Genomic DNA, 26,404 nt, shown 5'->3' with positions numbered 1-26,404 from the left:
AATCATCGTTATGCGTGCTTTCAAACTGAATTTACAGTTTCATTCCCAGTCATCAAGATATTAGTCATTTTACACAGAGCCTGAGGAAATCCCTTAAGGCTACAGTTTTGTGAGTGAAAACTGTTACGAAAATGAACCTTGACATATTGCAGTAGCCCTATTCTTCAGGGAAGTGTAAAATGTTATTAAAAGTATATCACTCTGGGAACTTTACTAAAACAAGAATAATAAAACAGCTCATCACTGTCATAGATAATGAGTCTGCCTGCTTTTTTTAAATTGACTCGGATAAGGTAGATTACTAGGAAAGGTTCATGTCTGACACTTCACCTTACCAGGAATTAAGTGTTAGGCTTGGCTTTATAGGCAAGATTATTCCAACCAGTAATCTGCATCAGGCTGACAACTAGTTCAAGCTTTGAATCTCATCCATATAAAAGTAAATTAAAAACGGCATTCATATTATGATGGCCTCTCGTAGCTTGGCTAAAACACTCTGATGTGCCCTTGGATCAAATACTTTGTTTATAATTATCTCTCTCTGCCCCATCTCCATGTTTATGGCTTCATAATAAAACCCTTCCGGCCCTGGTGAGTACTCTATGGGAATGTGGGGCTTAGTGTGTGTCCTCAAATATGAGGACTGACGTTTTCCTCTAAACTTCCACCTCCATTTAAGGTACATGCTTCTCTTTCTCGTATAATGGGGATCCTTCCTCAAAGCCTATTACAGCCTACCTTCATGTCTCTAAGATTCTGTGAGTGGCATCTTTGAAATTTGAGTGAACTGCTTGGTCCTAGTCTTAGACACGACTGTTGGCTGAGAGATTAGTTCGATACATATAGTAAGTGACATGTGGATGAAAACATCCTTCAAACAAGGTCCTTCCAAGAATAATGCACTTTGTTTCCAGATTTGAAGACCGAGTTTCTTTTGGGCTGCAGTTCAGAGGAAGGATCCAATAAACCCTTTTGATAAGCAATAATTCCATAGGAAATTATTATTGTACAATATATTCAGTAACTGTCAGCTGCTTTGATTGCCTTAAGCACTTGGTAGTCCTAATCACCATATTCAGAAATAGACACTAATATCATATTCAAAACATGGGGCCACCGATATCTTTTCTATGTTCACTATTAAACGTTATTGCCAGAAGGCAATTACAAAAAACTGTTTGTCCTTGTTTAAAAGGAAGGCTGATTAGTACTGAGAAAGGTTCACCCTAAACATTTTCAATTTACACAGTTAACACCTGAGATCATTTCTGCAGGTTGGCGTTCATCCATATTAATGTCTATGAAGGAAGTAGCCACTTAAGTGTGATTCAGTGCAAGAAGGAATTTTGTAGCGTCTTATCTGTTCCATTGCAAATGGCATTGAGGAGGCATACATTGTTACCGATAGTCACAAAGATGAAGATAGTGAAATAAATGGGGCCTGAGGAGAAAGTGGGTAAAAATTAATTAATACAACTACAGTTGCTAGAGTTGGGACAGGTTGCAAGGGCTCTTGGTTAGTAATGATTCTAGGTCTCATACTTGTTACTAGTGTGATGCATACCTCTTCCTTAGGATAACATTTGGTTACCCTATTAAATTTATTAAGTGATTATTTTTGTTTTGTTTTGGAGCAGATAGAAATTTCATGTTTGATGGCTATGAAATTATAATTTAAAATCTTTTTAAATTTTAAATCAGATTTTTTTATTCACTGTTCAGAAAATCCCTCTTTTAGATAGTTGCCATTTTCTTGTTCTAGCTATTTGGTGCCTGCAGCCTGTATCCAGGGTGACATGACTAGGTATAGTTGGTACTTGGCCTTTGTGTATTCCTCCCAGACAGCCAAACAATATACAGACTGGCTTTTGGCAGGATGGGATCTCCAAGGCAGGGTGGGAGTGTGGAGCTGTGCACAACTTTACATACAGTACAAAGACACCACCTCTGCTCACAAACAAAGCCCTTCAATCTAGCCAATTATGTCTGCAGACAATTTGGGACCAGGGCAGAGAGGCAGTAAATTCCAGACACTTCTGGGGGGAAAACTAAGAAGTCTCTTCCACTTCAAATTGGGCACCAGGTATAAAATAGGCCTTTCAGACCCACCCTTCAGTTCACTTCTGGACCTGCGGAACAACTCTGAGGACAGCTCTGCTGCCTGTGGCCTGCCTTCTGTCTCCAGAGGGACTGGCCTGTTGCATGAGACCTTTCCTGCTTGAACCCTAGACTTATCACTACTTCCAGAGTGACTCTAAGGGCTGGTTGGCTGGCTTCCTGATCAGAGCCTCAGGGACAGAAAAGGCTCCAGCCAACTTGATCTCCCACACCTGGACCCAGCCTGACTGAATACTGACCCTTCAAGTCACCACTTGAAGGGTCAGTATTGGACTGTGGAAGTGGTGCAAAAGGTGCCCGGGTGGCTCAAATCCAAAACTTGGGATTTGTAATATTTTCTGCCAAAAAGTACTCTGTGAGCTGAAAGGAGACTGGGTCCCACCCACCTGCTGGCCGAACTGCCCAAGGTGCATCAGCAGTCAGCCTGACTTTACGGCAACCCCTGCTTCATTCTTCTCCACAGCAGCAAATCCTTTTCAGCGGCTGCTTGCCGAAGGAGTAGCCAGCCCTATAGAGCCATTGCCTGTAGCTTAGTCCCACTGTTAATTTTCGAGTTCCATAAAAAAAAGTAAGTCCAAACATCAAAATCTTCACCATGACTAAGTCATGCGGGTCCCCGACGACTACACCACCTTATTCTTCGATACTGTCGTCTGCCTTGCCCCGCTGAACATTACATATATACTTTGTATATCTGACCATGTGCCATTGCGATCAGCCATGACTTTCAACTTGATGCCCTTGGTTGGTGTGTTGATCTTCCAGGTGCTGCTTTACATTTTAAACTTTAAAAATCTGTAACTTGGAGTGGATTTTTGTTGTTTCGGTGTCAAATAATAAATTGGAAATTACGCAGTTTCTCAAAATTAGTGTGGGTGTTTTCTTGTGTTGTCTTAACTTTTTTACAGTGTAAGTAAAAAAATTACGAAGTTAATTCTGACTGCTTTTGTGCCAAGCTGCCAGAAGGTTAAACACAGATTAACTTAGTGATTTTTTTGTGGTTCACCCTGAAAAGGATTGTGGCTGTTGCACTATTGGTTTTTCACCCCATCAATAAACAAACAAATTTCACTCACATAGTCATAGCCAAATAACCTTATTTTTCCAAGCCACTGATGTATTGGTTATGATGCAATTCATGGTCCTACTAATGAAATTATATGTCATGACATATGGTATTGAATATGACATTACCAATATACACTTTGGCATTATCAGTGTTATTGGGGGAATAAAATGCCACATAAAGAATGGAAAAGGAACAGAAAATGATATCACTTTTGCAATACTACATAAGACAGCAGTGAAATATTTGGAAAACTATTCAACTGTGTCATTTATATTTTCATCATGCTAACTGCTTTGTCTGTGTGTATCATAAAACATTTTTTCAGAGTGAGTTCCTGTTACGTTACTATGTATATATTAAGCACACGTGCACCAAAAGGTTTCATGGCTCTGAGGCAAAAGAGGGAGGGTACTCGGAGCATATCAGTAGGAGGGTCTAAAAAGACATGTTTTTAGCAAGGTCCTGAATCTTTCATAGGAGTATGTGGCTCTGATATGTGGGGGAAAGGAATTCCATATGATTTGGGCAGTCACAGCAAGCCTTGTGCCACCCAATCTCTTTTCATTATACTACTGCTAGCCAGATTTGATGAGCTGATCTAAAGTAGCATTTAGGAGTATAGGTCCAGATCCTAGAGGTCACAAAGGTAGAAGTTTTGTGCCGAGGCCGGATTTGAAAATAATACACCCCTGATTTGAACAAAGTCCTCTGGGTGACTGGCAGACAGTGTAATTTAGCCATCAGTAGTGATGGTATCTAGGCTGGGCAGCAAGCCAGCCTTGCGTCCTGGTTTTGAACCATCTCTAACCTCTTACTCAGTCCCTTTGGTAGTCCCAGGTAGACTGAGTTTGTATAGCTGATCTGGGACATGACCAGCATGATTGTAATCTGAATGATGGCCTTGAGAGTAAAATATTTCTGGATTTTTTAATTCTTCTGGAGTTGGAAAAAGCAAGATGAGGCTACTGTGGCTGAGCCTTCATTGATAGACCTTAGTTTATGATGATCCCAAAGCTCTTGACTGCTTTTTTTGGGGAGGGAGGGGCACCCATCTCCCCTGGCCAAATGGAATGTTTTCGGCTATGCAGTGTGTTGTTGGTCACTATAATTTCAGTCTTATCCAAATTCAACTGTAAACGATCACAGTTCATCCAGTCAGATATATAACATGGTGCTTCAAAAGAATTCTGTAAATTGTTGTCTCATCCATGTTGAAGAGCAGCTGCATAGTGCCAGCGTAGTTGTTTATATTCACCCCAATACTTGTAAGGTACAAACTAGTGGGTGGATAGAAAGGTTGAAAAGATGGGGGACAGAGAAGACTCCTGCGGTACTCCACAGTTGATTTCTGGCTTTGGCTAGAAGAAAGGGGTGAGGCATACCAATTGTGAATGGCGAGAGAGGAAGGACTGCTTCTAAAGCAGATCCCAGCAGACCTGTAGCCTTGACACACTCAATATATCATGATCTACTGTTTCAAAGGCCACTAATAAATCTAATAGGACCAGTTCCTGGGACACTCCTTTGTCTGCATCTTCTCCCATGTCGTCAAATACTGAGAGAAAAACAGTTTTTTTTTATTTTTTTATTTTTTAGAGTGGCTAAGAAAGGGAGGAGCGAGATGGGGTGGTCCATTTTCAAAGTGGAGGAATCTTCAGCAACTTTTATTTTTTTGGAGAAGGATGAATGCTTCCTCCTTAATAGCGTGTTGGGCACAACCCTAACTTAATGATGAATTGAGCGGAGAGATCACCTGATCAGGAAAATGTGACAAGATTGTTTTTAGGATCCGTTGGGGGCAGATGTCTTCCTGAGAACCGGATTCAACCATGGTCATAAATTTCAACAGGTTGTCTTTAGTAATGGCTATAAAAGCTGATAACTTTATACGATTCACCTCTTCCAAGCCAGTAGTGGTAGTTAAAGGGCTGGGAGGAATGCCATATTTCATCTCCCATATTTTGTTAATGAAAAAAGAGCTCAAGTCCTCACACAATTTTTGAATGAGAACTATCTGCATACTTGAGCAATCAGGATTAGGAAGTTTTGTGACAGTGTCAAATATTTATTTGGTTTTGTTTCCAGAGTTTAGGATTTTGTTTGTGAAATAAGTACATTTAGCCTCCCAAATTGATTTCTTGTATGCCCTTAGTCTCAAAATGAAAACATACTTATTCTCCGGACTATGTTTTCTGCCATTTTTGTTCAGATTGATGTAACTCGAGTTTGGCTTTTATTATTCCTCTCTGTACCATTTTGATGCTACATGGCTGTGTATTGGTTTTGTTTTCCGTCTAGGGGCGTGCATGTTACTGGCTTCCCTCAGCCAGATAGTTATAGCCTGTTCCTGATTGTCTGCATTTTCACTATGTGTAATGTCTGCATTTTCACTATGTGTAGGTATAGTTGATGTCAAGAAGTCACATAAGTTGCCTAAGTTAACGCAGGTCCTGTTCCTAGAATAAGTACCAACACCGGTAGGGGGTTTCCTGGAAGTACCGTCAACTATGTCACATTTTATTAAATGATGTTCCAACCAGGTATATGGGAAGACCTTCAATTTAAGTGTGGTTAAGTTCAACGACCAGACCTGCTCTAGTGAGTTTTGTAAAACTTAGATGCTTTTTGATGATTGCAGCCACCCCGCCACCTTTTTTTTTGCAGGAAGTCTGTTGAAATTAAGCATATAGTGATTCTCTGGAAATATCACTAAAATATCAGGCATATAGAGTCCTCTGTTAACCAGGGTTCTTTCAGAAACAGTATATTGGGGATTATGTGTCTACAAGGTAAATTATCTCAAGTTGATGATTGACTAGTGTCAGAAGATTACCCATTAAATCAAACTTCCACAGAAGCAGATGCCTTTTACCCAACTCCCTCTAACAGATGCGTGCTCAGACTTTAACAGATTATCTGAACCCTGCATCCACTAGGGGGAAAGGGAAATGGGAATAGAAAAAGAGAGACCGCCTCCAGATCCAGTTCCAGCCTGTGTTTCCCACTTGAAGATAGGATATTCAGTGTGTGTCTCTGAAAACCTGCAACTTTCTTCTTATTGGGATTTCTTTAAAGGAAGGACCTGCAATCAGGTGATAAGAGCATAGATAAGGACATTCCTGCTGCACATTCAACTGTTCAGCCATTCACATTCACCCAATTCTATCATTCTCCTAACTTGGATCTTTTGAGAGACTAGCCTCTCTCTAAGAGAACAATGTTAACTTAATATCTTCTTTTCTCCAGGAGTAAGAGGTTTCCAAGGTTCTCTGGAGAACAGTTCAAAATTTCACAAAAATACAAACTACTACTGTCTTTTACTGGAAACGAAAACTCCTTCTCTATGTTCAGCTTTCTCAATCTCAGTCTCTAGGAATTAGTCTGAGCACTGAGGTTTGCTGGAGCTGCGGGGCACGCGCCTTTATAATAAACACTGTCAAAAAGAAAAGGTATTTTTTGGTCTCAAAAAGCACACCTTGCTTAGACGTCCCTGGCACTGAACAAAACTACTTTGTATGCAGATATGCTCCTTGTGAAGAGCAGAACGCAGTCGCTCACAGTGAAGCTAGCGATTAACAGATAGAATTTTAATAAAGACAAAAGGTATTGGTTAACGTTAGACCTAATTAACGGCCTAATTCTTAAAGAAGTCACAAAAGTGCACCCATGGTATATGTCCTTGCTATAGTGCAGATTTATGACTTTTGTGAATCCACAAGAATTTAAAGACGTAGGCCAGGAAATCGTACTACTAGAAAATATTTGCATACTGCATTTTAGCACAAGCAACTATGCATGTGTAGATTTTCTCATGCAAATATCTGTTAAGTGTTTATAAGTTCAGTTTCCTCCAACTATTTTTGTTCCAAACCCTGGGAGAAGTTTAACTTCTGCCCTTGTCAGGAGTAAGTTTCTAACTTTCTCAGTAAGGAAAAAGGCCAAAAAAGAGCTGGTGAAAATCCCTAAAACATGCAAGTTAGTAGGTTTGCACAGGTTTATATGGGCATTCTATCTATAGAACTATTGCTCACTGATAATCCTGGCCCCAGTATGTGATCTGTGGGAAGGTGGCAAAAGGAAGTTGCTAGTATTCAAACTGAACTATTTTATGGGCCCTGGCATGATTAGAGAGGCTATTATCAGATCTATTATATAATGAAATTGCTACCAAAATTTGTCGATGCACTAGTTGGCACCAAAGGGGTAAGTGAATTTTTTTTTTCAGGACAAGTAGATTTAGGACGCAGCCTGTCCCATGGACAAGTAGATATATTTTTTAATTACACACCTCTGTTTAGTAACCCCAAACTACCGATTTTTTTGCACAAGTGGGACATCTAAGTGGTGATTATTAAGCACCCAGCTAGAATGTATCCATAATGGCTGGCCCTGGACAAGCATAGACAAGTGCAGACGGACTTGCCTTTGGCACTCTTGCTGTGCACTGCTGCTGCACGTCCTCCCTTCCACCAGATTTGTGTGGGCTCGGAGCTCTCACATACTCTGCCCACCAATAGCCTGATTGGTTTCCCCGTCCAATCTTTCTAGAACACCACATAATCATTTACTCCAGTAGGTTGTGATATTTTGTAGCTTGATATAACAATATCATGTGAATCAGAAGAACATTATCATAGAGACAAAGGGGCTCATTATGAGTTCGGTGGACGATTTTCATCATCTGCCGAACTTCCGATGGGGAGATTGCCGCCACACAGGCTACCTCCCCGCCGGCCTCAATAAGAGTTTACCGCTAGGTCTGCGGGCGGAAACCTGACTTCCTGCCTGCAACCCGAGCGGGATACAGCATGGTCTCCGGCTCGTAATCGAGCTGGCGGCAATGCTGTAGCTCAGGGTGCACCAGCACCATTGCAATGTCACTGTCTGCAGAGCAAGTTCACTGTCTGGCAAGTGCATGGGCAGTGCAGGGGACCCCTGGAGCCCCTCACACCCATTCCCTGACAGCCTTTTCATGGCGGTGGTACAGCCATGAAACCACTGACGAAGAAAGGGGTCATAATTCCCAGGGCTGCGCTGCTTGCAGCCGCCACCTCCAGACCGCCGGGATCTCTGATCCTCACGGAGCTGGCGGTTTCTTGTGATGAGGTGCTCGGATTGTCGCATTCGCGGCGGTCTGTCCGCCATCTGCGAATCTGGTGGTCTAGTGACCGCCAGACTCGTAATGAGGCCCTAAGTGCTCAGTGCAGCAGACAATCACATAGTGCACACCCCATGATAAAAACTGAATTTCTTCTATATGTGTATCCAAAGAAACCAATGGCAGACTAAATAAAATATAAGCTATTTGCTGCAAGCCAGTCCTCATTCAAAACTTTGTAGTTTAGGTACACTGCAATAAAGTCATCATCAGGACAAGAAGCAAGAGGACAGTGTTATGAGGAAAAATGAATGAATCTGGAGAGTGGAAAATTTAAAGGTGATGCAAGAAGGGATTCCTAATGGCAATTACTTAAATAACAGAAAGAGGTACATTTATGGCCAAGTGCTGGTCATTTAATCTTGGACATCTATGGAAGAAGAAACAATTAAGTTAGGATGATTGCAAATGCCATCGTGAGTTAGGTGTCAAAAGTGGCATAGTGCTTACAAATTAGTGGCCATTTGAGACACAAAAAAATCTAAAAAAAATACAAAAAAAAAAAGGTAATGAGAAGCCTTTTTGAAATGTGTAGTGTAAAAGAGGGCCAAAGTAAACAAATAATGGTTTTTGCATCACATCAAGAATGGGACACAGGTGAAGTGTGGTCCAGTGAGTTGAATGAATCAATACTTAGTAGAGCACCATGGAAAGCCAGGGATTTGGAAAACAAGGCACAAAGCTCTGAACAGGACTACATTTGGTCTCAAACAAAAGGAATATAGCGGAATCAAAATCAAATTGGTTAGCATTTGATACCAGTAGGGAACTTTGTACTAGCTTACTTGATGACTACAAACAATTGCAGTCATTGGCATGCTGAGACAGCTATATTCTCCAACAGGGAAATGTTTTAGACTACATACGAGTGTTGCCAGAGAAGCCATTATAAGGATGGATGGGAGGTGAATATGCATACAATCAGATATTTGTAGCATTGTGACCTGGGTCTAGTTTTTGTCTAAAAAATAGAAAAAGTGAGTGGTTTAAAGAAGTGGAGCTACGGGGAGATTATATGGACTAAACTTTTCAGATCCAAAAATATTTGTGTAATACTCCACAAGATAAAGTGGAGACTCATGGGAAACCAGGAACTGGATATTTAAAGTAGGCTTGTAACAGATAATATGAAGGTTGCTCAGCTTAACATTTTAGAACTTCCAGTCAATAGAAGCAACATAAAAAATAATAAAAGGGTTACTTAAACGACTAAATACTGGTCTGCGATGGCTCACAATATCAGCGGTGAATATCAATAAATAATATCTTCAGCTAGCCTAAATTGACTTAAATATATCAAGAGATGTGGATATATCTATAAATCATCGGTCTTCATACTTGGGTGCAGGCCCCCCTAGGGTGGCCTCAAGTGATCCCAGGGTGGGCGCCAGGCTCTGGCCAAAAGGAACATTATACAGATAACAGGGCTTTGTTTTAAGCAGAAGCATGTTATTGCTTTTTTAAAAAGGTAACGGTACTTAACTGCAATGTATAAATAGATATAGACATATTTAAACATTGCCACTTATATAAAATAATCGTGAAAAATTCTGAGGGGGGGCAGTGATTTTTAGTTTTCAACTGGGGGGGTGGTGTGACATTAAAATGTTTGGAGACCACTGCTATAAATAGATGTTATAATGATTCCTCCATCTGTTGCTTTGTGATTCACATATATTACAAATGTGTCCAATAGCACAGTGTCAAGGTGGTTTATCTATATGACGGGCCTTCTAATATCAGTCTTTGTGTAACCTGCTGTCATGTAATGTGAAACTAGTAGGGCAGAATCAGTGATGTATCCAAACCAATTTATATGCTGTATTATGAAGGATTTCACATTGTCATTTGTCCCATGTGTATTCAGTTACATGGCACCAAACAATAAATATTACTTGATTGGAGGTGCAGTTACAAATGATTTGTAACCTGCGAAGTTGTGCAACATTTAAAACTTATGTGTTATGAGTCAAATTACAAACTATACGCTTCTCACACTTAACCTGACCAGTAATGGAGACACCAAAGGATTTTGCAGGTGTCCCATTGCTTGCATTGAGACTGTGGTCCCTCATATCCTTACTTCACACATTCAGCATATCCCATCTCCTCACCAACCCACTAGCCAATGTTTTTTATGAGTTTAACAGCTTTGTTTCTTGTGGGATGAATTAGATGGCACTAGTAGGTGTTGCCAATTCTTTCAAGTTTGCATTCTGGGGTAGAAACAGCTCCTTTCCATTTAATGTTTACCAGTCATTGGAATAGCCTCCATCTGCTAGTGTCTCACTTAGAGCGTTTGCCTCTTTGAAATTTTATTTTCCCTTATCAAGTCTTCAGAATGCCATAAAATGGGAAGTAATTAGTTAAAAGGTACCACATCCTCGAGGTCTAAGTGATGGGTGCCCTTATGTTGTACAAGTGTGTTACATTCAGTTGGCTTTCAAAAATGAATTCCCAATTTGTCTTCATTGACTTTAACTGTAAGACCCGGAAATGGAATAAAGTTATTGCTAAGTAAGCTAGTAAATTTAAGGTCTTGAATTTGAGCCAGTTCAATTTCAGAGTTTTGCAATTGTCCTACCAGATCAAGAAAATATTCTCAATGTCAGACTTCCAAAGATGTATTTTGTACTTGTTAGGTTATTGTCAGATAAGATCTGTTTTTTTTAATGTCCTCTGCATACAATTTAACAGAATTAGGAGTGAAACAGGTGCCTGTGGAAATGTTTTGTTGGCAGATAATAAGCACCGTCAAATTTGAAGTAGTTATTCAGTGCTATGCTTATTAGTGAAATAAAAAATTCACTAGGAAATGCCACATGCGCAGGTCCTTTAAGCCATTTTTCTATATGTAGAATCCCTTCATTCTTATTGATGTTTGTGTGAAGGAATTAACCATGCAGGCAAACTAGGAGATCTTGACTTATTTAAACAGAGAAGTCTTCAATTTTATTGTTTACTGCTGTCTCTCACACATGTTGTCTTGGTTGGTAGGAAGCATTCTACAAAAAAAAAAAAAGAAAAAAATATTTGTTGTTGTTTCCAATGCTGAACCACAGCTAGATACGATTGGTCTAAGGGACGGGTATTTCAGATTTTTGTGTCTCGTAGGTGTCTAGTGTTTAACACTAAAAATACAAATGTCATGTTTGATAAACCTACCTCTTCTCCTTAAGCTGCTGCCTCATTTTTTGAATATCAAGATCACCAGTGAGCATTAAATAATGTTCATGATTAGACATTTGTCTGGGAATCTCCTGTTTGTATTTGTGAGTTTCTAAGATGACAATGCTACATCCCTTGTCTGTTGGGTCTTCACTAATCTCTCTATTGTTTTAATGTTTAGCCATGGTGTTTTTTCTTTCTTGCTTATGTTGGAAGGTGCAAATTGTGGTGTATTTTTGAGTGTGGTAATATGTTCAATAATCGGATTTTCAAAAGCTAAGACTTTTTTAGTAGATGGGGGATTGAAAGTGGAAGTTGGCCTAAGGCCAGTTGTATGCTAGTGTTATACATGTATGTGCAAATATTTGTTGATATTGTAAGGTGAACAAATATGCCCTTCCTATAGGTACAATTCAGAAACTGTTACTAGGAATAGAAATCTCAATTCAACTAACTGTTTTTGGACTGGGAGGAGAGGGGTGAGGCCATGCTCAACATTATAAATACACAGCACAGCAGCAGACACACTGAATACTTGCCAATGAAGTCCTCCTCAATCCTAAATGATGTGATAGATGTATACACAGTCATCAAATTATGTTAATCCTCAAGTAAAATGTAATCTCATTATTAACTGAATTGTGCAAAACACACATTTAAAAAAAAAAAAGCTTTTTGTGGCACGTATAACTAATTTAATTGTCCTAATAGTTTGTGTTGTTTTTAAATATAACATTTTTTCATTTTGAAGCTGTGTACACCACGCCTCTGTAATCAGAAATCAACTTAGATTACCTATTACTGGATCCAGTGGAACAGGAGAGACTTGGAGTGCAGGTACATAACAAGTAAAACATGTTTTATGATTTCTAAAAATTGCAGAAACCATTTGTAAAAAAGAAAAAAAAAACTATGCATTGTATTTTTATAGCTCTAATTATGTTCTGTGCATTTGTTGAGTGCATTCCCCCCTTTTGTTAAGTCTGATACTGCTTCATATAATACAGTTGATTAGTAGTAGTGGTTACATGATTAACTCACAAACATACCTCCAAGATAAATTCCAGTCTAGAACCTCTAGAAATATGACCTACATTAGTTAATCTTTTCCATGTTTGGTCTTGGTATATACATGCTTACAAGCAACTTTTGCAAAGTTTGTTTGGGAAAACGTTCGAGCCCAGCTCTCTTTTATTTTTGTTTTATAAGTTGATTATAATGACGTATACACACATCTGGTGAAATAATGGTGTGCATAAGAAAAAGCAAATTAGCAAAAAATGACAGTTGCTTAAAAATATTGAAATGCTAAAACTGAAAATAAAAAATAAAATTTGTCACTGACTCTTAAATACTTTCACAAAGGGACCTTCTAATTTGGGCATTGCAAACCATCTGGGAATAAAAGATAACTAAAAACAAAACAACCCACATGGGATAACCTCCCTGACATCACAACACGCATAAAGCCTCGAAATTTAGAAGGCACTTTGACTCTATTATTAACATAGTTAATTTTGCTCTTATTTCGAAATCAGCCTAGTTATCCTTTTCAGTTAACTTTATTTTACCAGAACATTTCCATTTTAAACCAAATGTAAAATGTGACTAACATCCACCTCTATATCCATACTTATGAAAAGAACAAGAAGTTCTGAAGTCCTAAAGGTCTCTAAGGCATAGAGGAAATTAAACGTAGTGTTTTCTTGCTGTATTTTATGATTAGCAGCACATGCAATAAATTAGACTGATCCAGCTTCCTCTCTAAATTATTACTCACCTTTCTCAAACAATTGAAGATTAACTTTAGTCTAGATAAATCAAGATGAAAAAAACAGTCCAGAATATTTTTGCTGGCCTTTAGACATGTGAATATACCCAAACTCACTAGGTTTGTGTTGCATATGAAAATTGTAAATACTTAAACTTTTTGTATCAAATTGTATACTGAGCCTGTATGTCTGAAAACTTGTCATCAGCAACAGAGCCACCTTTATGTCAACACACTCTTTTTGTTGGCATGCCTTTCAAAAAGAGCTAATTTGGGTTATTAGTCTCCTCAATTTGCATGTGTGCTTGTGTGTTATTAATTATTTCATCCTGATAGACATTGAGGCATGGATGCTTATATTACTTATTAAAATTGTATAATGCCCAATACCCACAATCACGTAAGTGCAATACTCATGAATATATATGTAAGCTCATGAACTTATGTGTAAACCAATACAAATTTCATATGCAATTTGGCCATGGGCTAAGTGTCCATTAGACAGTTATCCATGGTCAAGCTGTCATTGAGCTGCTTGTTCTTGGGCAAGATGCCCATCGCTAACGAGGGTGTAGGAAAACTGGGCAAAAAATCTGCACTTAGAGCAGAGCTTCTACAAGCATTCGCTACCCTTCTGTCTTTGTGGTTGTAGTCCATTGTGTGTTAAAACCACTGTCTATCCTTAGCTTTTCTGTTTGAATTCACAAAACCTATTAAAAAAACAAAACCACACCACTAGGTATAGATGTTCGTCAACAACTTCTGTCAAAATTAGAACTGGATACAATTAGACTGCTTGTTTCTGCAGTATTTTCGTAGGAACACCTCTATTTTCACTGGATTATTGGAAGACAAACCTTCTTTTATACCCTCTAATTTGTGGTCTTCATGCTGTTGATGTCAAGTTTTACAGATTTGCTTTTCAAGACTTTGCTCTATTCAATTCCAGATATAGCAGTAATTTAAGAGCAGTTGATTTGCTTAATTCACCTAGGTGGCTAACAATGAGAAGAGATGCTACATACCAACACTGCACCGTAATTTCCATTACTGTCTGCAAGCTATCCTGTAGTCAACAAATGCTATGAGAGTACACTGTGAGGGGGCTATTCACAAAGACATTTTGGAGTATTTAAAATTCACAAATGTCTTTGTCACTTGAACTGTGAATCCTGCAACACACCTCTTTCTCCAGTGCCTTTAATCACAACAATGCTGAGTGTAACAAAGAGGCACAAAAGTCTGAAACTGATCAACACTGGACAATAGAGGTCAGGAGTCTGGTAAAAAAAAATCTCATAGTGGGTTACAGTGGAGGTTCTGTAGTCCAGAAAAAAGTGCAGAATAAAGTGAAGGCTTTTGGGGTTGTAATCCACTTGTGGGTTGCAGGAGAAGATCAGGAGTTTGAAAAAAGATCCAGTCCTACAACTGGTGGCAGTCTCAGGACTTAAAAAAAAATCCAGTCCTACTGCTGTTTGTTATGGCATACAGTTCAGCTCACATCTGGTAGAGCGCATTGCAAGTATACATCCAGAGTGACTGAGATTGAAGCCAAAGGCCAAACCTGAGACCTTTGAGTGCAGATGGGAAGCCCACTGCTTAGTGTTTATCCAGTAGCCATGTGGGGTGGTGTTATTGGTGTAACTCTAAGAGGCCCTTCACAGCACATTGGAAGGCGGCTTCATTTTGCTTTGCTCCACTGGCCAAGCATATTTTAACTGTCAGAATTGTTTTTCTTTGTTCTACTTCCAACCCTTTTACCATACGAACACAAGCTGGTTGGAACAGAAGGTTGTGAAATTTCCCAATGGATATCATTGTATGGATGTAGTTTCATAATCTTCACGTGGAGCTGTGTGCGAAAGAGTCTCTCTTTGACTGGACCCCGCTCCCTATTTTGTGTAGACTGTTGATGTTTTTTCCAGTGGGCCACTACTAACCAGACCTCAGTCCATGTTCTCTGACAACTAAAGCATGTTGAAATTGTCTAACACTTAATTAAAATACTTAACTTTCCTATAAGGCCGTAGTGTATGGTGCCCAAAATACACCCATTGCACGGAAAGTTAAATGTCACCTATGGCCCACACCAGTACTGTGCCATTTATTATTGTAACCAGGCAAACATGACTCAAGGTCTGCCACTGCAGCCTGGCAGCTGACATTTAAACTGTCAGCCTGACCTGTTACAGCGATCCCTTTTGACAGGAGAAGACCTCTCTGTTAATTAGTAAGTCACCCCTGTGTAGGCCTAGAAGCCCACAAGTCAGGGTGTAAGGTAATGAAAAACAAGATGTACAGTTAACATGTCCTTACAGTCACTAGCACCCAGAACCTATTTTCACAAGGCTTTTGAAGCAAGGTGATATCAAATATTGTTCCTGTTCTACCTGGAATGGGACAAGCTGGAAATATGATGAAACCGCTGTTTCTAATATTTATTAAATGCCTAACTCAATGGCAATGCCCCATCTTTAATAAATATTAAGAAAAAGTAACTTTTAGAAAGTTACTTATCCATGTCTAAAGCTAATGGTGCCTAACTTGCATTAACTCTCTAGCAGCTTAACCCAGACCAGTTAGGCTGTGCCTGGGAACTTACTTTACTTCAATGAGGCCTAGCCTCTCACAAGCAGATCTAAGAAGTCACCTGTACATGACCCTTCCTTCATGCTCGAAGTCAAGCAGACACCAAACTCGAGAGGGAGACAAGGGGGAGAAAGCTACTCCCAGAATATGTATCGAGTGACCACATAGGAGTTGGTGCTGCTTACCCTGACCAATCCTATAGATGGGTGCAAAGGCTCTGCACAAGGAGGAGAAGAGTTTCGTCATCTTGGATTTAGTGAGTGCACAAAGAAACTGCTTCAAATGATGGTAGGCTTGCCCCAGGGAACTTTTCCCTATTGTTTTGGGAGGGGCCATGGGTCATTCACACATGCTACAAATTAGTTTTGGGCATATATAAGGCACCCAAGACACATTCTTTGGAACACTGCTTGACTTATCAGAAGATCAATGGACCTGCTGTCTTATGTGAGCGAATCCATGAAGGACTGAATCTGCTCCCTTTTGTATCCAGGATTAATACGTTTGCTCCAATTGGCTGGCACCTGTTTGGCAATGGGATACATAAAACTACAAGATTCCTTTTCTTGCAACTCCCATCTAACCACTACTATCTGGGCCTTACCTGGACAATGCTGATACCCTCTGCATGAGTCCGTCTAACCTCACAACTCCTTTTCCTGAGGTCATGGGACGCTTGACTGTGTCTAACTAGGCTTCTCCTGAAATTTCTGAAACTTTAAACAGTTTAGGACTTAAAGACCTTTCAAGGAACAGGACAAACCTTCCAAGTCAATCCACCCAAGGTACTCCCCGTTTAAAGCTTCTATGCAGCTGCAAATCTATTTCAGTGGAAACTTAGCAAGAAGATATCTTGCCTCATGGAGACCTCCTCAGACACACCCTGCAGCCTTACCCTGCTTAAGGATTCAGAGTGCTGAAAGAATCTGAAGATAGAAACCTTGACCAGGTGAAGGTTACAAAAGTACCCGGTCAGTGAGAGCATTTTCTAAGCTCACAATTTGAATTTTACTTATATCTTTAAAAATTCATATCTCTGGTTCCCCATATAGGAGTTTTGTTGTTTTGGTGGTGTTTTATTCATTGAATTATTCTATTTTTATAAATCGAAGTGGGAATTTTATTGTGTTGTTTTTCTTACCTTTCTGTTTTGGTATTTCTTACAGCTTTACAAATATTCTCTAAATTAAGCCTGTCTAATCTGTTTTGTAGCTGCCAGGGGGTGAGCCCAGGTTTAAATAACTGCATCCTTTACCTTGATTTAACAAGATACCATCTTTATTACTTGTGGTGCACCTCTGTCCACTTCAAATATTGCTTTCTGATAAGTTTGTCATCCAAAATCAGCTCTAAATAGAAGTATGTATTTGCAGTGCTTCCCCGTTGTCAGTTATGACTGTCACTATATCATATTTTAAGTGTCTGAAATGACATATTTCTGCATTCTGGTTACCCTTTTTGTGATGAATTTCATCATTAAAAAGGGACCCTTTGTTATGTACCATTTATTATTTTAATAATGGTTAGGTCCTTCAAATAGGGTCACTGAACCAGCACACCTTCTGCAGTGCCTTATCCCTGAGGTCAGAATCGATCTGGAGCTGACTTGTCAGTATGGCTGTGTTGAAATTGTTCAACTACTCAATCACTACTCTCCATAGCTGCTTACTGATGTTCCATTTCTGATCTCTTGCTCTTTGAGGTTGGGATGCGTTGAGCCAAGAGGAGAGTGGATAGGGACATGACAGTTCTGCACACTACTGCGGAGAGCAATGGCACAGATGACAGGGCAAGAGGTAACTGCTGAAAGGGTGACTGTAAACGAATTGGGGGTCTTGCTAAGAAAATTAGGATTGTTGAAAGAAGGGCAATTATGGATAAAAGATGAGGAAAGGAAGACCAAAGACCATAATGGAAGGAGAAGGAGGTGGTGTAAAGGAGGTCATTAGATGGGCAGGAATAACTTAAGTGTTGGCAGTAGGACATAAAGGAGGATGAGAGGAGGACAGGATGGTAAAGAGAAAAGTAGATAATAGCCAGAGGTTGAGATAGGAAAGACAGATGGAAGGGTGGAATAGGGCAAGTCCAATATAAGTGTACCTAATGTAAAGTGTTGCTTTGAGCAAGAGGATGCAGTTATCCAATGTTGTGAAAGAGGTTGAGCTGAGACGAGGCTGCAGATTTTCACCCTCAAAGTGACCGCCCGCATACAGGGGCACTGCAAATTCATCATTTCCCCCGAGGTATTAAATTACTTTGGCAGAGCTGCTTATATGAGGATCCTAGACTGTAGTGGCATGGGCTCATGGGACAGCGTGTGAGCACTGAGGTGCATTGGCAGAACCACTTTAGAGGGCCATAATTCTGAATCAAAAGAGAAATACTGCTGATCAGAATTAAGACGCATCATCTGATCTGCAATGAGGACCCCACTATTGCAACGTGATAGGCTTGGCAAGCTAGGATTACATAGTCTCACCATGAAACTTTTTATTAACCATTGAGCTAATTCTGATAACTACAGTTTTTATCTATTTTAATTGGACCTAGCTACCTGAAAATGATCTGCTAAAGCCTATGGGTGGGATAGGATTTCCTAATGACATGGAATACCTGATGATGCTATCAGGGCTACAGCTAGGGGTGAAGGATTAAAAGTGCTTTGGCAGAGCTACTCGTGAGGCCCTTTGATTATCATTAATGTGTATGTGTGCCCTACAACTGTCCATGTTCAGGGCAATGGTATGTGTGCTGACTAGGACAGACTGGCTGCAGCGTGCATCAGGTGTTTTCCCAGGAGGCTGGAAGGGTGGAGGCTGCCTTTGCAACAACCCCTGCCTCCACCACCGGGGCTGGTCCGACAATGTTCTAGCGCTGCTTGGCGTTCAGTCTGGCCCTGGTGCTGACTGTGTCTATATGAAGGTCCTGGGTGTATCTCCTTTCTTGTTGGCTACTTTCATTCATTCAAGAGCTAGCACATACTCCTCAGTGGTCAAACACTGATATTTATGTCTGATGCTGAAATGTGAGCTGGTGAAAAGAATGTCAGACTCACATTTTTGTACACACAGGCATAGACTGTGGCCCTCCGCCGCCTGCCAAACTTGTACCGCCAGTGCAGCCAAAACACCGCCGGCCCTATTAAGAGTTCACTGCAGGGCCTCAATACTGGCGGCAATGTGACGGTGCAACAGGTGAGGCAGCACCCATCAATCTTTCCACTGCCCGTAGTTCGGTCAGTGAAAAGCGTGACGGGCTGTCCATGGGGACCCCTGCACTGCCCATGCCAAGTGTATGGGCGGTGTGGGTACCCCCAGCACCCCCATTCCCCAAGTCTTTCCAGGGCGGTTCATCCGCCATGAAAAGGCTGGCGGATTGGGGAATCGTGATCCCTAGTGCGATGCTGCATGCAGCGCCACCCTGGCAGATTACAACTGCCGAGACCGCCAGGCTGTTAAATGGCTACAACCTGGTGGTGTCGGCGGTTGGAGCGTGGCGGCTCTTCCACAGTCGTAATGCCTTAAAGTCTTAAGACCACCAGGCTCGTAATGAGGGCCCATATGTTGGAAGAAGATTATCACTTGGATGGATTTATGAATTTTCATTGTGCCTGTCATGTTGGTATGAGGGTCCCCCTTAAGCTGATTTGTAGATTGCTAGTTGTCAGCATTGACTGTTCATCTCAGTGAGCCATCATGCAGTAGTTGCTTTAATTGGCTGAAATATGTCTACCAGAACAGATCATACTATATTTCACACAGGAATTACCACACTTTAAAACAAAATGTATATTGATGAGAATTAGTCAAGTGAAGTAAGAATACAGAATTCATATATGCAGTCTAATAATTTGTAGTGTAGACACCAAGGGCCAGATGTAGCAAAGGGTTTTACCCATTCTATGTCTATGGGAAAATGTGTTAGTACATATCGCCCTAAAGCTCTTATATTGCTGTGTTCACCTTAAACCACTTACTCTGTAAATAAGGCAATAAAATGTGAACCTCCAACCTTCTGGTAACAAGGACAGAATATAGTAGACACATGTTGGCAGTAAACTGGTTCATGAGGGAAAGAAGTGGAGCCCCTCCAAATTCTGTGGGTGAAGGTATGTGCAATGTTGAAAGCAGTGGAAGGGTAAAAGATACTAATTCATTGTTTATAGAAGCAAAAATTAATTTAGGCTTGATGAAAGGATGGATAAAGTTTGCAGAGTAAGATACAATGACTTTGGAATTGCATCACACTGTAGGTGATCTGCCCTGACTCATGATAATCGCCCTTCTTGTTACATGTTTGAGTCGAGTATCGCACACAGTGTTCATGTATTGTCCTAGCAAAAGGAAATATTTGGTTGCATATTGTTCACCGTAAATCCTGTCCTGGTTAGCACTGGTTATTTGATTGTAGATGATAAGCAAGCATTTACAGTCAATTTTAGCCATGAACTTTGTCAAATACTATGCCCCACAGTACCAATCTTGTATCGCATCACAAGTGGATTTTTGTGTTCTGTCTGCATTGCAACCTTATTGTTCTTCAACTGAGAAAGGTGGGCCACAGTGCAAAAGTGGCATTTGGTATAATTCGCAGAATCCCTGCCACTTTAATAGTAATGGATCTTGTTAAGCTATTTGCGAATCTATCCGAATGCCTGCAAATGCAAGGGTAGTAGTCTGCATTCATATTCCCAAATGCCAATATGGCAGCCCTGCCCCTTCAAAGAAACAGAAGCTTCAGTGTTTAAAAAATTAAGCATAACGTTTTTATGCCCTCCTGTCCTCAGTTCTGGTATGTGTCATACAAAAAAATAAAAGTTGCCCTTCAATGACTGCTTTCACTTTGCAGGTATTGGTATCACTAAGACATGTCAGCCTTAGGGTGTTCTGCCCCAAATGTTTTGCCTACTCCTCTCTTTATTTTGCTGATTTTTTTTTAATTGTGTTTAGGACTCTGTGCACTTTACCACTGCTAACCAGTGCTAAAGTGCTTGTGCTCACTCCCTAAAATATGGCAATATTGGCTTACACCTGATTAGCATATTTAGCTTAGTTATCACTCCTTAGCATTCCGTCCATCATCTGTTCTTTTTGTATTTGTGACCTCAAGTGGGAAGGGTAGCTTGGCACAAATACTCTAACAGTAATTAGGTGAAAATACAACACAATAAAAAAATCTGAAAACGACTTAGAATCATAGCGTAATATTTAATAAATAAAATGACATCAAAAGGACAAAAACCCAATGTGTAGGACCAGAGTTATGAATTTTAAACATTTTAGATGAAAATAGTAGCAAGAAATAGAGAGCACCATTAGTGGTTATCAGATTGTGCAAGGCCTGGTCAAAGTCACAAATTCAGGCTGATTACAATGGAGTGAAGATCAGATACTTTCTCGGGAGTCTAGGTCCACATGAGAACCCTCACCTGGAGCTTCGCATTGAATGGAGAAACAGGTGGTCAATGTTTGGTGTGAAGAGCAAGTCGCTGTCGAAACTTTGCATTGGTGGGAGACGCAGCGATAATTGCTAATGTGGAGAGCCCACTTTCAAAGAGCCTCAAACATTTTGATTTTTACCTGGAATTCAGTTTTGAAGCAGGAGGAGTGAACTCCAATGCCAGCTAAAGGTCCAGGACCTAAGGTAATCTCTCGGAGTAAGGGTTTACTCCAGCAGAGGCCAACACCAGGGCTCATACAGGTCCAGTTGGTGCTGATCAGCTGGGCGGGCGCAGGAAGGACTGTGGAAGCTTGTTATGTCTCTGTAGCTGAAACTAGAGGTCAGCCAACCTAGATCCCTGGAAAGGACTCTTGGAGTCACTTCTGGGGATCCAGAGTTCAAGGCAAGTAGGTTCAGTCTTCCTTTAGACAGCAGAGTAGTCCTTCTTAATCTTCCATTTGTCCATGATTGTTCTGATGAGAGGTCCTGGGGTTGCCATTCTTATGCACAGTGTCAGCCTGTAGGCATGGGATGCCCCCATTTGTCTAACCTTCCAGTTTTTCTGAATTAGGCCCAACCTGTCTATGGGGACACAGGCAGGCATGCAGGCCTAAGTGTGAGCTTCGGTTGTCAGGAAGCCTTGAGGTCAGGAAGGGTGGGTAAAGCCCTGAGGCTACCCTTTGAAGCTCAGGAAGGGCTGAGTATAGCACCCAGGCTATCCTGCTCAGGAGAGGAACACCCTGTCCCACACCCAAGGCCCTTTTGTTCCCATGTCTGAAAGGAATATACACAACCACAGGAGAAACCTTCATAGTCACGTGACACTGGCAGAAATTCACATTTGGTTTAGGTATAAAAATGCCAACTTTATAAAAGAGTAATAGTGATTTAAAATTTGTCTTTAGCATAAAAGTAGGTTTTGTATTACAGTTCACATGAGTGGAAGAATTATTTGTCTGTCCACAACTGAAGTTATCAATTTTTAAGTGATAAGGTCCCCCAGTATGAGTCTATGGGAGAGATAGATTTGCTACAGTGAAAAATGACTTCATAAGTGTTTTCTCTGTAAGGACATGTAAAACTTAAATACTCATGTCCTAAATTTTAAATATCATGCTCCCTGCCAAGTGAGCCATTAGGGCCTACCTTAGTGGTGACTTATTTGAATTAAAAAGAAAAGTTTAGGCCTGGAAAAGTATTTATTTTGCTAGGTCAAAATGACAGTTTAAAAATGGACACACAGTCTACAGGGGTAGGCCTAGAGACATGCTTTACAGTGCTACTCTAGTAGTTGGCAAAATGAGTGCTGCAGCTCACTAGTAGCATTTAATTTGCAAGTCTTTGTATAAATAAATTGAATGGACCAATCAGGTGTACACCTATTTTACCATGTTCATAAGGGATTAGCACTTTACCACTGGTTAGCAGGGGTAAAAGTGTGCAGAGTCCTCAAAGCCAACATAAATGGGTTGAGCAAACAAAGACAAAAATATGGGGGGAACCTGCAAAAAGACCCAGTCCAACAGCCAATATACTTACGCCCTTTGGGACATGGTTGGTGAGATGACTCAGACAATTCAGGATGCTGCAAGATAAGTCATTAGTTGTGGCCTTGATACTCCTGTCAGTCGGCACCAATTTGGTGCTCCATCACCACTCATGAATCAGATCTATTATCTTCTCTAAGGATGTCCAGGTACCCCTCATGGATATGCCTTTTCCATGCCTCATCAATTTGGAGAAGACAGATTGGGCCCTGGAATGCTTTTTGGAGAGATGAGCCATTGTGTATTCCTTGGGCCTTTTGAAGCCTGCTAGACAGTTTCACTTGCAATTTCATCCCTTCCAAGGCTGTTCCAGAGGCCCAGACAGTGCCTGGCATTTCCACCATTGCAACAGCCAACCCAGTACTTTCAGGGATAGGGATGGTGTTCAGGCAGACAATGTGCAGGTCACCAGGGACATAGATCAACCCAGTCCCCCAGCCAGTTTTACTTGCAGTTAGAGGCACATGACCACTCTGTAGGAAACTAGATCCAACATGTTTTCCATGAGCTGCAAAGGATCACATCAGTTTATTGCATTAGTAAGCTTTATGGAGAAAAGTGCTTATTGAGGAGTTGTCAGTGGGACAAGTTTGATCCGAACTGGGGCGCGAGGATGGGGGGCTGCTGAACAGTGTGGTCATCAACGAAGACAGGAAAGGCCTCAACCTGGATCAGATGCTGCTCAGCATTGACCCTAGTTAAGCGCTCTGCATTTGGACTTAGAAACATTTCTGGAAGTCAGATCACCTTTAGATGGGCAAACCAGCAAGTTAAGACTGATCAGTGATTCAACGGTGACCCTGGTCCCCATTGGTTCTCCAGGCAGAAAATTGGCAAAAAGTTTTTAAGTCCCACTTCATGCAGTTTGGGTAAGAGAGGAGTACATTCTAACACCAGCCCAGGACCTGGGGGATACCACTTTAGGGTTAGGACTTAACTGAAACCATCACCAGGATCCAGGGCATGTACAATTGGAACTGTTGAGCTGGAAATCTTTAGGGAGGGAGGCCCCTGGACACTAGTTTTATGCCTGCAGCTTAGATAGGTTGGCCAATTGATGCTTGGAATCCGCTCTGAGGTCTGAGTTTAAGGAAAGAAGGTCCAGTCTTCTTTATTCATCAGACAACAGTTCATTCCTTCTTTTGATTCTCCGCGGTTCCAGAGAGGGTTCTGAGGAGAGGTCTCTTAATTCCACATTTAGACTCTGTGTCAGCCCGTGGAGGGGTGGGCAATCCTCTGTCCTCCCCCTAAACTAGATGTGCTTTGTTCCTCCCTTTCTATTTGGTTTTGAGTCAACCTGATTTGAGAGAAACACAAGGAGACAGACCTCAGTATGAGCTTCATCTGCCAGTGACAGGGTAAGCATCCTTCTTTAGCTCAAGAAAGGGCTTGGCACAGTTCCAAGCCATCTTGTCAAGGACAAAGACCCGCTCCCCATATCCAAAGCCCTTTGTCTAGTGTCTGGGAGCAATGCACATCTCTCCACAGGAGAACCATCAGTAGTCAGGTGACAGCTGGACACAATCACAACTTTCTAAAAGTGTCATTTCCACAAAGTAGTATATAAAATCTGACTTGACCATTGACTGGGGTGTTAACTTGCTATTAAATGAATCCCTGAAATACTTTTCTAGCTATTTCCCAAACTGAATTTAGCACTTATTAAATGTAATAGTGTAAACGAGTGTTAAACTATTGGAGAGACAGCAATGCTGCAGTGAAAAATGACTTTGAAGGAGCTTCACTGCCAGTACAAATAAACCATTGAATATACATGCCATACTTAAAAATGCAATGTACTTTAGGTTTTTAAACGCTATCATAGGGGAATCCAGCATAGTTTTTAAAAAGGCTGGTTTTGGCCTGTCAAAAGGTTTAGTTTTACTGGTTAAAATGCCAGCTTTAACACTGCCCAACCAGGCTGCAGTGACAGGCTGAAACATGTTTTGCAGTGCTATTGTAGTGGGTTGCACGCTGAGTGCTGCGGCCCACCGGTAGCATTTAAGTTACTGGCCCAGAGTACATGTTATACCTTATACTAGAGACTAATATGTAAATTAAATGTGCCAATTGGTTGTAACTGTTTTGCCATGTTTAACAGGGAGAGAACAAGCACTTTACCTCTGGTTAGCAGGGGTAATGTGCACAGAGTTCTACAGCCAATAGAAACAGGATTTGCGAAAAGGGCAAAAAAAAAACCTGGGTGACCCTGGCGGAAGAACAAAGTTCAAACAGAAAAACTGTGCAGTAAAGGACTTTAGAGTCCTCTGCATCAAGAACTGCCATGCATTGACCACGAAGCAACCTCCAGAAGGACCAACGGCTCACACCAGCAGAGCCAGGACGTGGAATGCCTTTTCTCCACATTTTAAAGGCCGTAATGTCCCAGAACATCTTCAAGAAGCACTACGGTCTTGACACATAGTCCAGTGGGATGGACATTTCACCCTTTTGGTCTGGCAGGACTTTTTGGTCTTAGCACATTCCACAGACCCTCCTCCTTTGAAGGTACTACTTTTCTGCCTAATCGAAAGGTGAGGAATCTGCTGTTAGAAGTATGCATCAGTTGACCAAGTTACTTACCTTCAATAACGCTCTTTCTGGTGGTTACATTACATATTCTTCACTCCCCTACCACCTCTCTGTTCTGTGGGATAGTCTCTTTGTCCATCTAAAAAAGTCCCAAGCTAGAGTACACACTCCGGTTGTTTTTTGGGAAAACTGCAGGCAGAGACTAGAAAGAATCTGGCATCAGCACTGAGTGGTGGCGCTTATTTAAACCTTTGTTCTCTACCTCTGGACTGAACAAAGTCGATGCAGAGCCGCACAGCACCATTGAATGATGCACAGGAGTACTCCTATGTAAGAGATACAGTTTGGCCCCTGATAATATTCCAAAGGTGAGGACTCTGTAGTGAGAGTATCCATCAGAAAGAGCATTACCAAATGTAGTTAACCTTATGTCTTGAGTTTGGCCATGGTGGGCCTAAAATGTCAATTCTTGACCCAACAAATATTAAATGAGTCAATAATTAGGTTTTAGAATTGACACAGCATTGGCTTTAGAATGCACAGCTGCTGTCATGGGATTACTTCATCACTGGACACAATACACATCAAGACTCTCACTTGCTTCTTCTAGCCATTTTGTTTGTAAAAGAAAAAAAAATAGTGATTTTGAATTTGGCTTAGAAAACATATGTAATTTCCTGCTCCCAATGCTGTTTGCATCACCAAAGAAGCCACATGGCCACTCGAGAAAGACATTGGATGTACACCACACAGCAATCAGTGTCAGCACTGTCACACCATTCTAAAGAATTAGAGGGGTGCCATTTTAGAACCTAAGATGGTGAAACAGTTGGGTACTGAAATTACCCTTGCATTGGTCTTGGATACTCTTAAAGCTTCATTACCTCCAGAATACCCATCCAGGATGGCAGCTGATAGTGTTTTTAGTGATTTGGTGCAAAACTGTGTGAAACACACCTGTATATTATGGTACGTCATCTTGAACTCTCCAAACAAGCATAGTTTAGAACCAA

The 26,404-nt window shown here is 40.9% G+C and overlaps 1 long non-coding RNA gene across 2 annotated transcripts in view; it reads left to right on the top strand.

Annotated features, from left to right (window-relative positions):
- The window catches only part of LOC138288184 (uncharacterized), a 354,981-nt gene that overhangs the window by 57,033 nt on the left and 271,544 nt on the right, over positions 1-26,404 (top strand). The window contains exon 4 of one of the 2 annotated variants that reach the window (XR_011202355.1): positions 12,265-12,350. The exons of the other annotated variant lie outside the window; for it this stretch is intronic. This is a non-coding gene — a long non-coding RNA (uncharacterized lncRNA). The remainder of the gene's footprint in view (positions 1-12,264; positions 12,351-26,404) is intronic. 2 annotated transcript variants of the gene reach the window in all.

The sequence above is a fragment of the Pleurodeles waltl genome, chromosome 4_1 (genome assembly GCF_031143425.1).
Source record: "Pleurodeles waltl isolate 20211129_DDA chromosome 4_1, aPleWal1.hap1.20221129, whole genome shotgun sequence".
Lineage (NCBI taxonomy): Eukaryota > Metazoa > Chordata > Amphibia > Caudata > Salamandridae > Pleurodeles > Pleurodeles waltl.
The sequence above is the reverse complement of the archived record's forward strand: the minus strand, read 5'-3'. Positions and strand labels throughout refer to the sequence as shown.